The following is a 13,547-nucleotide window of genomic DNA, read 5'->3' as shown; positions in this document are numbered from 1 at the left end:
TACGTTACATTGATAAAAATATTATTCTAATGAAACAATTTTGATCGAGTCAAATAACAATTTTGGAAACACTTGATTTAGCTTAGCTTTAGCGAGACTTAGTGAAGTTATGTTTAAAGTCTTGAAGATTGAACAATTAAGTTAATTAAATGTAATCACCTATTTATTGAATCAGGATTTTCAATAAGGGGGTTCAAAATCTGAAAAAACAGACACACGAAATAGCCGAAGGGGGTTCGACATCTACTATTTATACCTAAAAAAATATTTTAACCATGTATGAATAATATAATTTTTCGCCGAAGGGGATTCGGATGAACCTCGTAAGGTGGCTCCGCCACTGTATATAAGTGTAAGAGGGTGTTTGGATTGACTTAAAAGTTGATCAAACCTACTTTTAAGTCAGTTTTTGACTTCTGAAAGTGTTTGGGAAATATAAAAAATAACTTAAAATAAATAAAAAATGACTTAAAATAAGTTGAGAAGTGTTTAACAATGTCAAGAATGACTTAAAATAAGTTCAAAATGACTTAAAATAAGTCAAAAACCTAAAGTAGGCCTCCCCCTACTTTTTATTTTTTGACTTAAAAAGTCATTTCAGTTTGACTTTTTATTTTTGACTTAAAAACTACTTTTTTTAAGTCAATCCAAACGTGCCCTTAACTCGTGACAAAAATTAATAATTAGCTATGAAATTTTACTATGATAAAATAAATGGCTACATCTTATAATTGTTGCCACAACTCTTTATAACTTGAAGCAAAAACGCGAAACCAAAACCATCACAAATGTGTCTTTCATTCCTAAACTAACTCTCAATCTATCAAAGCATGAATTATGAGTGAATACGATGCACCAACAACAAAACAATATTTTTCTTTAAGAAAATAGATTACCCGTAAAATAAGGAGCCGAAATATGAAATTTTATCAAAAACATAATTCAAATCAACCCTCAAAAAACACAAAAATATGATTCTTAATTTTCGGATAAAAATTCTCAAATTTCTTTGCTCATACACAGTTTTAAATGATGAAACTGCTTAATTAGAATTTTAATGTCAAAATTGGTTTACCCAAAATATAAGGACCTTAAGTTTCAAATATCAACAAAATTCAATCACAAATCGATCATCGAATCAACTATTTTTAGATCTTGTATGTTTGAAGTTTCGAATCTTAACTTTTATGACTCAAATCATTAAAATCTAATGAGTATTATTGAAAAAGAAACAAAATGTAGTTCGGGATAAGGCACAAATACCCCTCTGAACTATGATCGAATTCCAGCAACACACTTTAACTTAACTAGTTAAGTTTATATGTGTAGCTAGGATTTCGATCATAGTTCAGGGGTACTAATGCCTTATCCTTTTGTAGTTCATTTGCTTTAGGTCTTACTATTAAAGTTCATCAAAACACCAATTTTCGAACAAGCACACAAACTCATCTGAGCAGGGGCGGACCCACCCTATGTCTAGGGGTGTCATCCGACACTCCTTCTTCAATTTTTTAAATATTATTTATATATATATATATATATATATATATATATATATATATATATATAATTTGATAAAAAAACAAGATACTAGCAAATTTAATATAAATGACACTCCTTGAACAAATGTGTTGCTTGGCTTGTTGGTTTGGCATGTGGCTAGAGTGCCTTAATTGTCCCAGCTTTTCCGGGTTCAAATCTCATTAGGAGCAATTTTTTCAACTACAAATTTTACATCATCGTTACTAAACATTGCATCTTTTGTGACAAAATTATGGTGTTACTAAATCGCATGTTGATTAGAGACAATAAAATGATCGTCACTAATTGCTTGTATTATTAGTGACAAAAACTAGTGTCACAATTAAGAATATAATTTTGTGGCTAAAGCTTAAAAAATTTAACTACGAAGTTTAATTTGTCGCTATTGCAACAACTTGTTTTTTGTGACGAAATTTTTTTGTGTCCAAAAATGTAACTAATTTTATGACAAATAACAGTTTGTCACAAATTGGATACACTAATAGTGATAAAATGGGGTGTCACTAATAACATAAAAATCGTCTCTAATTGTACTTAATAAATCACGCCAAATTATTTTTTGGTGGGAAACTTTAGTGGACAAAACTTTGCTACGAAATTATATGTTACGTCACTAAAAGTATGTTGCTTATGCATTTAAATACAAAATGTAATTTTTGTCACAAAAAGTGAATAATTAGGGACGAATTTTATGCCGTACTTAATAATTTCGTAGCTAGATATCACTTTTGTTGTAGTGACCTAAAGAATCAAACTTCATAGCTCCAAATGAAAATGTTATGATTACCATTGAATAAATTGAGATGTGATGGTTATGTATATTATTTTGAATTACTTTTTTGTTCATAAGTTCTAAAAAATCATAGGTGAAGTGTTCCTTTTTGGTGGCGACTGATATTTTGATTAACGTTATCAAAGACACTTCATCCGATTCTAAGCATCAACGATCGTTAGTCAGTATATAACCCAACTAAATGAGTTGGGGTCGAATCCCACAGGGTGTGGTACGTGTTTAAGATTCAATAGGAAAGTACGAATATGCTCAAGTCAATCATAGGAATAGACATTATCGAATAAAAACATACTTTAAATCAGGGAGTGACACGAATTTCAAATAACAAGGGGCTTTGATTGTAATTATCAACTACAACAACAACAAATGACACAAAAATAACAATAGTGAGACATGTTCTTGGGATGTGATTCGATTATAGGCTAATATAGACAAATGGGTAATTGCAATTATTAGAAAATAACTGTAAATTAGTGAATAGGCTAGACTATAGAGGAGGTAAACTTTCTCTCGAACAATTTACCCCGAATCAAATCGGTTTCTCTCGAATACCAACAAGCAAGTAATTAAGAACAACCTACGCCTTAGTCCATTCACTCTCTCGAGCTGGATGTGTGGAAAATGGTTTAGGATTCACTCACTCGAGCTGAATCCATGACAACCCAATACCTACAGACCATCAATCAATAATCTTGGTTTTAAAACCTCTCTCTCGAGCAAGCCAAAAACATAAAGGTAGAACTGCATTTGCAACTACAATCCTTTAATTTTAACCACAATTAATGATTGAAATCACTTCTAAACAACATTTAAACTAACAATTAGCAATAACCATAAGCTAAATCAGCCCATAATCACATAATCACACCCCAAGAATTGGGATTTTAGCTAGACATCATAAAAGATAAAAATCGTTACCAAATTGTGTTTCCATCAACTAGGTAAGATTAATCTCATTTTACCAAGGTCCAAATTGAAGAATCTCAAAGACCCACTTCCAATTTCTCAAAAATGGAAAACTTCAATTCTTCAAAGTTAAGGAAAACTTAGTCTTCCTATTCAGAGTTCTATGCCAAAGATAAAAATATGATAATTCTGAAAGTGCAATTCAATAATCCTCCTAAACTAAATGTTCAAAAACGTGTTTATAGTCGCCAAAAATATGCTGCGAAGGACCAATCAGCGCAGTAAGTCAGGCTCGTTTTTCAGCTCGACGATCTGCCCTTTGGTTAGTTTCATCGCCTTTTTGCTTTGGCCTTCAACATCCTCAACTTCTGTAACTTTGGGCGATCCAACACTGCATCACGAAACCACTCGGTGACACGCCGACTGGTCCTTTCTCTCGTCGACTTGATTTTCTCCTTCAGGGCTTGGCACACTGGAACTTTAGGTAGGTAATGGCCATTTGGTGACTCGCCAAAGGGATTTGGCGATCACCATGCCTTCATTTCTTCGTTCTTTCAGCTCGCTTAGTTCTGTTTTGCAAATTAGTGTCCATGCTTTGTTCCTCAATCCAAATACCTGAAAATCAAGGATTTTACATCAGTTATTGGCACAAAATGAGCATTTGAGGACACTAAATCTATCCAAGTAAAGCCCTAAATTAGTCCAAATCGTGGACTCATCAACACCCCCAACTTAAACTTTTGCTTGTCTTCAAGTAAAACTCAAGTTCAACAGTTCAAAAAGGATGCTCGAACAGTGCTACACAAGACTCAATCATGAATGCACACAAAAAGACTGAACTTACTCATGCAAGGATCAATTGTGCACTTAAAGATTCAAGTTGCGACTCACCATTATCAAAGATTCTCAAGTTCACTATACTTGCTTCAAATGCAAGTTCAAGCTCAACAAAGGTACTCAAATGCCCTCACACAAAGAATGATTCCATATTCACATACAATGGTTCAACAATTTATAGTTCTGGAATAAAAACAACTCTCACACTCACAAAAATGAACATATGCATGACTTCACCCATAGGTTTGCCCTTATTTTCCAATCAACACTTGTTTCAGCTCACTCAAGATCAAAAAGGTCTTTTCAAGGCTTGTACCGGGGCTAAGTGTAAAGGTATGGTCACTTAGGCTTAGTGGCTGCTATCCTCATGAAATGTGGTATGAACAACACTCTCTTTTCTTTCTTCATCATTCTCATTCATGCTCAAGAGTCACCCCATTATTCACTTTCCACGGAATACCGGACACCCCGTTTTCTTTTGCAACTTTATTTCAAACTCTTTTATTCTTTTTCTTTTTCATTTTTCCCTTTTTTTTGTATGGGGTGGTTCCATTTTTTCTCAAAACCATGGGTCAAATGGGACTTCTTTGCACTTCTTGATTTACCTTCTCTTTTCACCATACCTCCAACTTAGGCTTTTGGTCTAAGTTGGCTATTCACCAAACCACATTCCATGAGGATTAAGGGTGAAGGGATAAAGAAAGGTCACAATTTCATCAAGTTTCTTCCAAGGAAAGGTTAAGGCTTAAAAGGTGTTCAAGATAAGTTCATACACTCATAAGGTAGGCCACAAAAGAGGTATAATGTCAAATTGTTTCACTCTTTAAAATTGTTGTCTAAGATCATTTCAAGAGCTTGCATCACTTAGTCAGCGGACCAACGGGGCAAATTTTAGGTGTCATCACACACGGTTCACGGAAAGCTCATCACACAAGGCATTGACACCAATGTCAAACAACACTCCACACTTTCGCTAGTGTGAAATATTTATCACAAGAGACTCAATTTGATATTCGGCTAGTCACAACGAGATGCAAGAAGTTCACATATTGCCTATGCTACTTCATTTGGCCTCATCGTAGCCGCACATTCATTTTGTTCGATTATGAGCACTATTCAAGTCATCGATATTGATCAAGATCGATACTCAAATTTGCAAGAGAACAACCACATTCAAACACAATCAAGAGGTGGCAATTTTTTGTTTGAAAGGGTCCAAAATCATTTATATTCAAAACTAGGAGCCACAAGCTCAAATATCGACAAAAAAATAGTGTCAAAACACAATATGTATCACAAAACCCAATATATACAGAAAATATCATCAAAACAAGAGGTAGGTATGGAAATACCTCAACCCACCACAAACAAAAAGCTATTTGTCCTCAAATGCAAGAAAAATATCAAAAAATCAATAAAAGAAGACAAAGATATGTCAAGAAAAGTCATGTCTACACAGTCTCTCTATCTATCGAGGAATCAGTACCCCATGCAACACTCTCATCTTGGGCATCAGTGCCCGAAGTCACCTTAACAGTAGTAGATCCACTTGGGGCTGCCAAAGGTGTCTACCCAGCTACATCTACCATGGCCTCCTCAGTCTCCGTAAGACCCTCATAAGAAGCCTCCTCAGCAAACTCAAGCATCTCCTCATCCGTCTCAGCCTCAGACTCGGGATCTGCTACCTCCTCAGCTTGAGCATCTTCTCCAGTGGTAGCCGGAGGCATATCTGGCTCAACTGGCACATGTGGGATCTCTACCATCCCGAAGATCATATAAATGTCGGTGGACTTCAGCTGGTCCACATCTCTACTCAACGTAGTAATAGCGGCCTTTAAAGTCGTCACCTCCTCAATGGCCCCTTGGCCACGCTCGCACACCGCTATCCTAGCCGTAAGGGCCTCAATGGTAGCACTCAATGGTGTCACAACATAATCGAGGGCTTTTTGAAGCATTCCCAAAATGGAGGCCTCAAGTCTGGCGGCACGACGATCAACAGAATGGGCTAGCTGCACCATCAGTAGTAATGCAGCCTGAGTGAGCGGGGGCCGGGAGGTAGCAACAACAGTACCAGATCTGGGAGGCATATGAGCAGTAGATGAATTGGGAGTAACATAAGGGCCAACACTAGATGTACCTGAAGTCCCAGAGGCTGGAGTAGACGAATGTGCCTCTGCAGGTAATGCGTCTGTATCCACAACCGGGGAAGAGTCCACCGGAGCTGCCTTCTTCTCATCCGCCTCATTCTTCAAATACTCCGCCTCAATCCTCCGAATGTCAGTAGACGGTGTGGGAATCACTTTCATATCCTTCTTCTCATCTCTAGGAACCCGAACCCGTCTGCACAACTCGGTGATCAACATCAAAAAGGGGAGGGAAGTCTGTCGCTATTTGGCCCTCATGGCCATCTCCTGCTCAATGATCATACCCAAATTCATGCGCTTTCGTGTAATGATCGAGCCAAGACAAGACACCTTTGTGTGGCGTATGACAAACTCATTCTGGGATGACATGATAGTGCTGCTGATAAAGCCAAACTAGTACCTCGCAACCACATTTAGGTCCTTATTTTCTATCGGAGCCCCTGCCTCCAACCACCTTGGAGTACCATCACATATAAGAGGGGCCAACCAGTTTTTCATGTTGTCCAAGGACTTAGTCTTGATCCTGTACTGGTGGGCGTCAACAATGTTGCCTGTGCACTCCAATACCGTATTTATGTTAGTACTGTCGCACAACACTTTCTTACCCCTGACAACCACATAATCAACCGATTTAAATTTAGCAGCCAACTTCTTTCTTTGCGGCACCAGGGCTCTTCTCGCACCAAATTTGGAATATAGATACCCTGGGGTTTTGTGAAGATCTCGAACTTGCGGGCTTATGTGGTTCGCCAGATGTCAGGTACATATCTATCACCTAATTAGTAGAGAGTCTCTTCTCTTCTATGATGGTCCTCAATCCCTCAGTCTTCAGTATGTTAATAGACCGGGGATGAGGACCCTATACCGGTGGTGCTAGGACCACAACTTGTGTTGGAGCGGGAGAAGAAGTATTAGCCTGAGGGGTCTTGATCCTAGACGGATCATTCAGCCTCTTGGAACGCAGCTCTGCTCTCTGGGCTGCTAGTAGCTCATCTTCAGGCTCAGAAGTTGCAGCCTGATGCTCCTGGTGCTCATTCTCACTCTTAGAAGTGATGAGGTGAATAGCGTAGATACCTTCACTATCGGAGCTGGCCTCCGGTGCGCCGGTGCAGTTGCCTTGCCCTTTCTCTTCCCACCTGTTGTGGGAAGTTTAGTAACCTTAGCATTGGATGCAGCTGTATCCTCGTTGATCTTTATTCCCTTGGCCCGCTTACGAGGTGGCATGTCTCTACCGGTCACTTTTGGTCTAGCCATGTCTGCAAAAGCATCAACAAGAGTTAGAAACAGTTCAAGTTAATGCATAGAAAAACAGTTGCAGACAGACTCGCCGAACCGATCGGCGAGCCAGATTGGGCTAGCCGAAAGGATTGACTCAAAATTTCATAGAAAATTTGGTAAGTCAGCAATGGGAAGGGCTTTTTGGCGAATTTCCGACAGTATTCGGCAAGCAAGAACTAGCCCGCCGAAAGTTACAGTACATAAATGGCGATCAAGAAGACTTTTGGCGAGTCACCGAGTGCATTCGGCGAACTCTGGCTTCTCGCCGAAAGTTACAAAACCAAACTCAAGATTTAGCATGAAACTAAAGGCGATAAGGGGGAATTTGGCAAACCGCCGAGTGGTTCGGCGAGCTCGACCCAGCTCGCCAAACGGCCCAACGTGCCTACTTTCAACCCCAACTTCCCAATTCAACTCCGCACCACCAAAAACAAAATCAAAACATGCACCTATTCAGTTAGACCTAGACCCATACTACCCATGCCCTCGAGATACTCAGACTTCTCCCGGTTTGGCCAAATTTGGCCATTTGATGACTTTTGCCCTTAAGCATGACGTCAACCGCTCTATTATTGGTCAAATTACGTCATTTGGCAAAAATACGGGTTACTTAGACTTCACCCGACTAGACCCAACAACATTTAAGCAACACTCCACAAATTTAATCAATTTTAAGCACAAAAAAATTTGGGAAATCAATTAATAAAGGCATTATAGGCATGATATTCGAATTAAAATAGGCACACACATACACAATTATGAAAAGGGAGGCCCAACACACATCACTAAGATAAAATCAATTGCAAACCAACCTTAGAAGCCGAATAAAACAAGTTGTAAAGCTAGGCGGCAAAGAATCCAACTCCAAACATACAAATCAACGACTAATACGAGATGAAAACACAGGAAAATTGGAAAATGCAGTACGGGTGTGTGTTTGGGAAGTTTAAAACAGAGGGAATGTGATAGATTTTGAACTTTTGAAATTTTGGCCTTTAAAACCGTCCAGTTCTTGCCCATTCGGTGACATAAGTTTTGCTCGCCGACCCACTCGGCGATACGCCGAGTGGGTACTTACCTCGCAGAGTTTTATAGGACCTCTAGTTAATGTGGGGGTCCAAACGACGAACAAAATAGTGATCGCCGACCTGGTCGGTGATTCACCAATCTGCTATTGGGCTCGCCGAGTTTTACGGACTCCAATTTCAAAATGTCTTGAGTCCAATGGCGGTCCAAGTCGGGCTTGCCGACCTCTTTAGCGAGTCGTTGACTAGACATTTAGCTCACCAATCTGCATTTTTCAAACACATTCCACACTTTAAATTGCACACTCAACACACGATTATTTCAAAATAAAAAAGATAACAAATAAAAACTTGGGGTGCCTCCAAAGCAGCGCCTTAGTTAATGTCGAGGCACGACATAAGTTTACGCTTAAACCTCATTTTGGGGTTGGACATAGTGTCACTAGGCAAGCCCCTTTTTGTCTCGGGTTTAAATAAGACGAGATATGACCTATTTGGGTCTCCAACTATTTGATAGAGATGGAATGAGAGGTAACTGTCTGGCTAAGGGTTGACACATCTTCCTTTATCTCTTTCAAAATCTTGTCCGACCCCTCAACTCTGTTGAGGATACGAGAAAACATATCCTCCGACCGACCTCCATCGGAATCCTTTGGCTTTTGGTGCTCGTGGGGAGGAATTTACATGTCCTTCTCCCCATCCCTTTCTTTCCAAGCGAGATTTCGATCCCTCCATTCTCTATCACGATCTCTCCAACCTTCATCCCTGCTCCAACCTTGGTTACCACCCTGCCTCAGGTAGTTTGCACTATAACCACCTTCTTGGTTGGCTAGTAAATTCACCTCTTCGTTGTACAACGCCTCAAACTTGTCCTCTTCGGGGTTCACACACCCAACACCTACGACATTGACACTCCTAGCACCAGCTCCCATGATATTTTTAGACAAAATGTCAAGTTGGGTCATTATTTTGGCCATATTCTGATTGTCTTTCTCCATCTGTTCCTTGGTCAATTTGAAAGTTAGCGGAGAGACATGGTCTTCGCGGGTGTACCATGCCTGGTTGATCTTGGTCATGCCATCCAAGAGCTGAGCTGCTATCACATAAGGTTGTTGCATCAAACCTTCGGGAGAAAGTTGGTTAGCAACACCATTATTTACCAAATCAAGGCTTCGGTAAAAATACTGCAGCAACACGTTGTCAGGCAATCCATGAGTTGGGCATTGAAGCACTAACTTCTTGAATCGTAGCCAAGTTTCATGAATTGGCTCGCCCTCCAGATGCTTGAAGCTCTGAATGTTGTCCCGAAGTGTCATCACTTTGAAGGAGGAAAAAATTGCACTTGAAATGCGGTGATAAGCTCTTCCCACGAAGTGATTGAGTCTCGTCGCAATTCAGCTAGCCACTTACACACTTCCCCATTAGAGAAAACGGGAACAACCTCAATTGGACCGACTCTTGGGATATGTTCTTGAAGGAGAACAACCCGCAAACATCAACAAAATTTCTAATATGCTCATGGGAATCCTCATGAGCCAAACCACCAAACAACCCCTTCAATTGCAAGAGCTGTAGCATAGTGCTAGTAATGTGGAACACAATGTTCCATTCAACTGACAGCAATCGAATAACACCAATTCCACCGCATAAGATGAGGGTTATTAGCATCAGGCTCGTTGACATCGTTGAGGTTGTCGATGTCATCTTGGTGGCTCACTTGGCTACCATTGCTTCCGTTCACACTCATACCCTCTGTTTCAAAGCACAAACAAGCAAACCAAAACTAAAAATAAGTAGTTTCAACTATAACTAACAAGAACAAAATTCAACTTAACTAAAGAATCTTAACTAACACAACTCCCCGATAGCGGCACCATTTTGATTTTTTGATTAACGTTATCAAAGACACTTCATCCGATTCTAAACATCAACGATCGTTAGTCAGTATATAACTCAACTAAATGAGTTGGGGTTGAATCCCACATGGAGTGGTACGTGTTTAAGATTCAATAAAAAAGTACGAATATGCTCAAGTCAATCATAGGAATAGACATTATCGAATAAAAACATACTTCAAATCAGGGGGCGACATGAATGTCAAATAATAGGGGTTTTTGATTGTAATTATCAACTACAACAGCAGCAAACAACACAAAAATAACAATAGTGCTTGGGATGTGATTCGATTATAGGCTAATGTAGACAAATGGGTAATTGCAATTATTAGAAAATAGCTGTAAATTATTGAATAGGCTAGACTATAAAGGAGGTAAACTTTCTCTCGAACAATTTACCCCGAATCAAGACTGTTTTTCTCGAACACCAACAAGCAAGCAATTAAGAACATCCTACGCTTTAGTCCATTCACTCTCTTAAGCTGAATATGTGGAAAAGGGTTTAAGATTCACTCTCTTGGGCTGTACCCATGACAACCCAATACCTACAGACCATCAATCAATAATCTTGGTTTTAAAACCTCTCTCTCTTGAGCAAGCTAAAAACACGAAGGTAGAAATGCATTTGCAACTACAATCCTTTAATTTTAACCATAATTAATGATTGAAATCACTTCTAAACAACATTTAAACTAACAATTAGCAATACCATAAGCTAAATCAGCCCATAATCACATAATCACACCCTAAGAATTAGAGTTTTAGCTAGGCATCATAAAAATATAAAAATCGTTACCAAATTGTGTTTCCATCAACTGGGTAAGATTAATTTCGTCTTTACGAAGGTCCAAATTAAAGAATTTCAAAGACCTATTTCCAATTTCTCAAAAATGGAAAACTTCAATTCTTCAAAGCTACGGAAACTTAGTCTCCCTATTCAGAGTTCTATGTCAAAGATAAAAATATGATAATTCTGAAAATCCAATTCAATAATCCTCCTAAACTAAATGTTCAAAAATGTATTTATAGTCGCCAAAAATACGTTGCGGAGGACCAATCGGCGCAGTAAGTCGGGCTTGCCGATCCGCCCTTTGGTCAGTTTCATCGTGTTTTTTGCTTTGGCCTTCAACATCCTCAAGTTCTGTAACTTTGGGTGATCCAACACTGCATCACGGAACCACTCAGCGACATGCTGACTGCTCCTTTCTCTCGCCGACTTGATTTTCTCCTTCAAGGCTTGGCACACTGGAACTTTAGGCGAGGTAATGGCCATTTGGCGACTCGCCAAAGGGATTTGGCGGTCACTAGGCCTTCATTTCTTCATTCTTTCAGCTCACTTCGTTCCTTTTTGCAAATTAGTGTCCAGTCTTTGTTCCTCAATCCAAATACCTGGAAATCCAGGATTTTACATCAGTTATTGGCAGAAAATGAGCATTTGAGGAATCTAAATTTATCCAAGTAAAGCCCTAAATGAGTCCAAATCGTGGACTCATCAACGACTATGCTTGACTGCTTATATATTAATGTATTATCTAATATGACAACTTTATGGACTGCTTATATATTATGGTTATGGTTATTATTGTATTTTTTATGTTGAAACATACGTCAATTATGATGAAAAATTATGTGGTATCTGTGGCAATACATATAAATTTTCTTGGAAAATATCCCACAATATTGGCACACAGATGTTTGCCTATTTGTAGTATATGTTATAACTCGAAATTGACTTGTTGCATCAGATGATAATTTTGATGAAAATTATTACACATAATTTTTTTGAAAAATTATTACTTGGTAGTTATTATTGTCACGTGTTGCTACGTGTGACAAACATGTTGGATTAAATGCGTGCATTTGTGCCAACAAAATTGCGGCTATAATAACTACTAAATAAAAAGAATTCATTAAAATTTAAAAACTGTCAATCAAATTAAACCTCTGAAAAACAATCATCTTTTCTCTTTAAGGGCTTTTCAAATTTTAAAAAAATTACTTTTCATTTCTCTTTCTATTTCTCTTTCTTTTCTTTCTCTTTGTCTATCATCTTGTGCTCTCCATAGATCCACTCTCGGCTAAGTAGCAGGAGCAACTTTTAATTTATTATGAGCTCAAACGATGGATTCAATAAGTTCTTGCCAATAACCACGTCCTTTGTCCTTTTTCTTTGTCATTTTCTTTTCTCTATGATTCCAAGTATTATATAATAGAAACTATAAGAATCCCAAAACATCACATATTGCGTATCATTATATTTGAGTCTCATTTTTTTTGTTACTCATGTTACTCTATTTTTCCATTATAACATAAGTGTAATTCGTTGCACTTTCTCCATTATTTCTCTATAATAGCTGCCAGTCATTCCTTCTTATTGTCAATATCTTTTTAAATCAGATAAAATTAAATCAGGATTTTAAAATATTTTCTGATTTTAAGTCAAGACTTTTTAATCTTCTTTGTGGTGATTAATGAGTTCTTTGTTTGTTGGTTTGTATATTTTTTTATGAAATAAATTAAAATAGTTTCAAAATAATCGTAATTTCTAGTGGTTAGGATTTATGATTGTGTTGTTTTTATTCTGTTGTTGCATGTGTGCTATTGAATCATATTTAGAGATATATGAGGGGTGATGTGTTGTGAGACGTGTTATTGTTCTTGTTCTAGTTAAAAAAAATAATATTTTTTTATTATTCATGTGGTTGTAGAATTTTTTATAAATTAGTCATAAAGTCTTTTTACCTCTTTTTTGCGGATATAATACCTCATGCCAAAAGAAAAATTGAAGAAACAACTCCAATAAAATCAAGGAGTAAACAGGTAGGAAAAATGTATATAAATCTAGTTCTCCTTTAGAAAAATTTGCATCCCAAACAATTTCTCAAGTAGAAGCAAGAGTTTATTCTCTAGTAGAAACATAAATCGTCCCTTCTCAAGTAGAAGCAAGAATTTGTTCTCAAGTAGAAGCATAAATCCTCCCTTGTCAATCCTCTAAAAAAACAAAAAGAGAAGGAAAAAGATCAAGGAGATGATCAATCTGAACATGAACTTGAAGTAGAGGAAAAAGGACAAGAAAAAATTGATGATGAGGAAGAAAGAAAAGAAAAAAACAAAGTTGAAGAAGAAG

This window comes from Solanum verrucosum, unplaced genomic scaffold, assembly GCF_900185275.1.
Source record: "Solanum verrucosum unplaced genomic scaffold, falcon-dt-bn FXZP01000012.1, whole genome shotgun sequence".
NCBI lineage: Eukaryota > Viridiplantae > Streptophyta > Magnoliopsida > Solanales > Solanaceae > Solanum > Solanum verrucosum.
The sequence above is the reverse complement of the archived record's forward strand: the minus strand, read 5'-3'. Positions refer to the sequence as shown.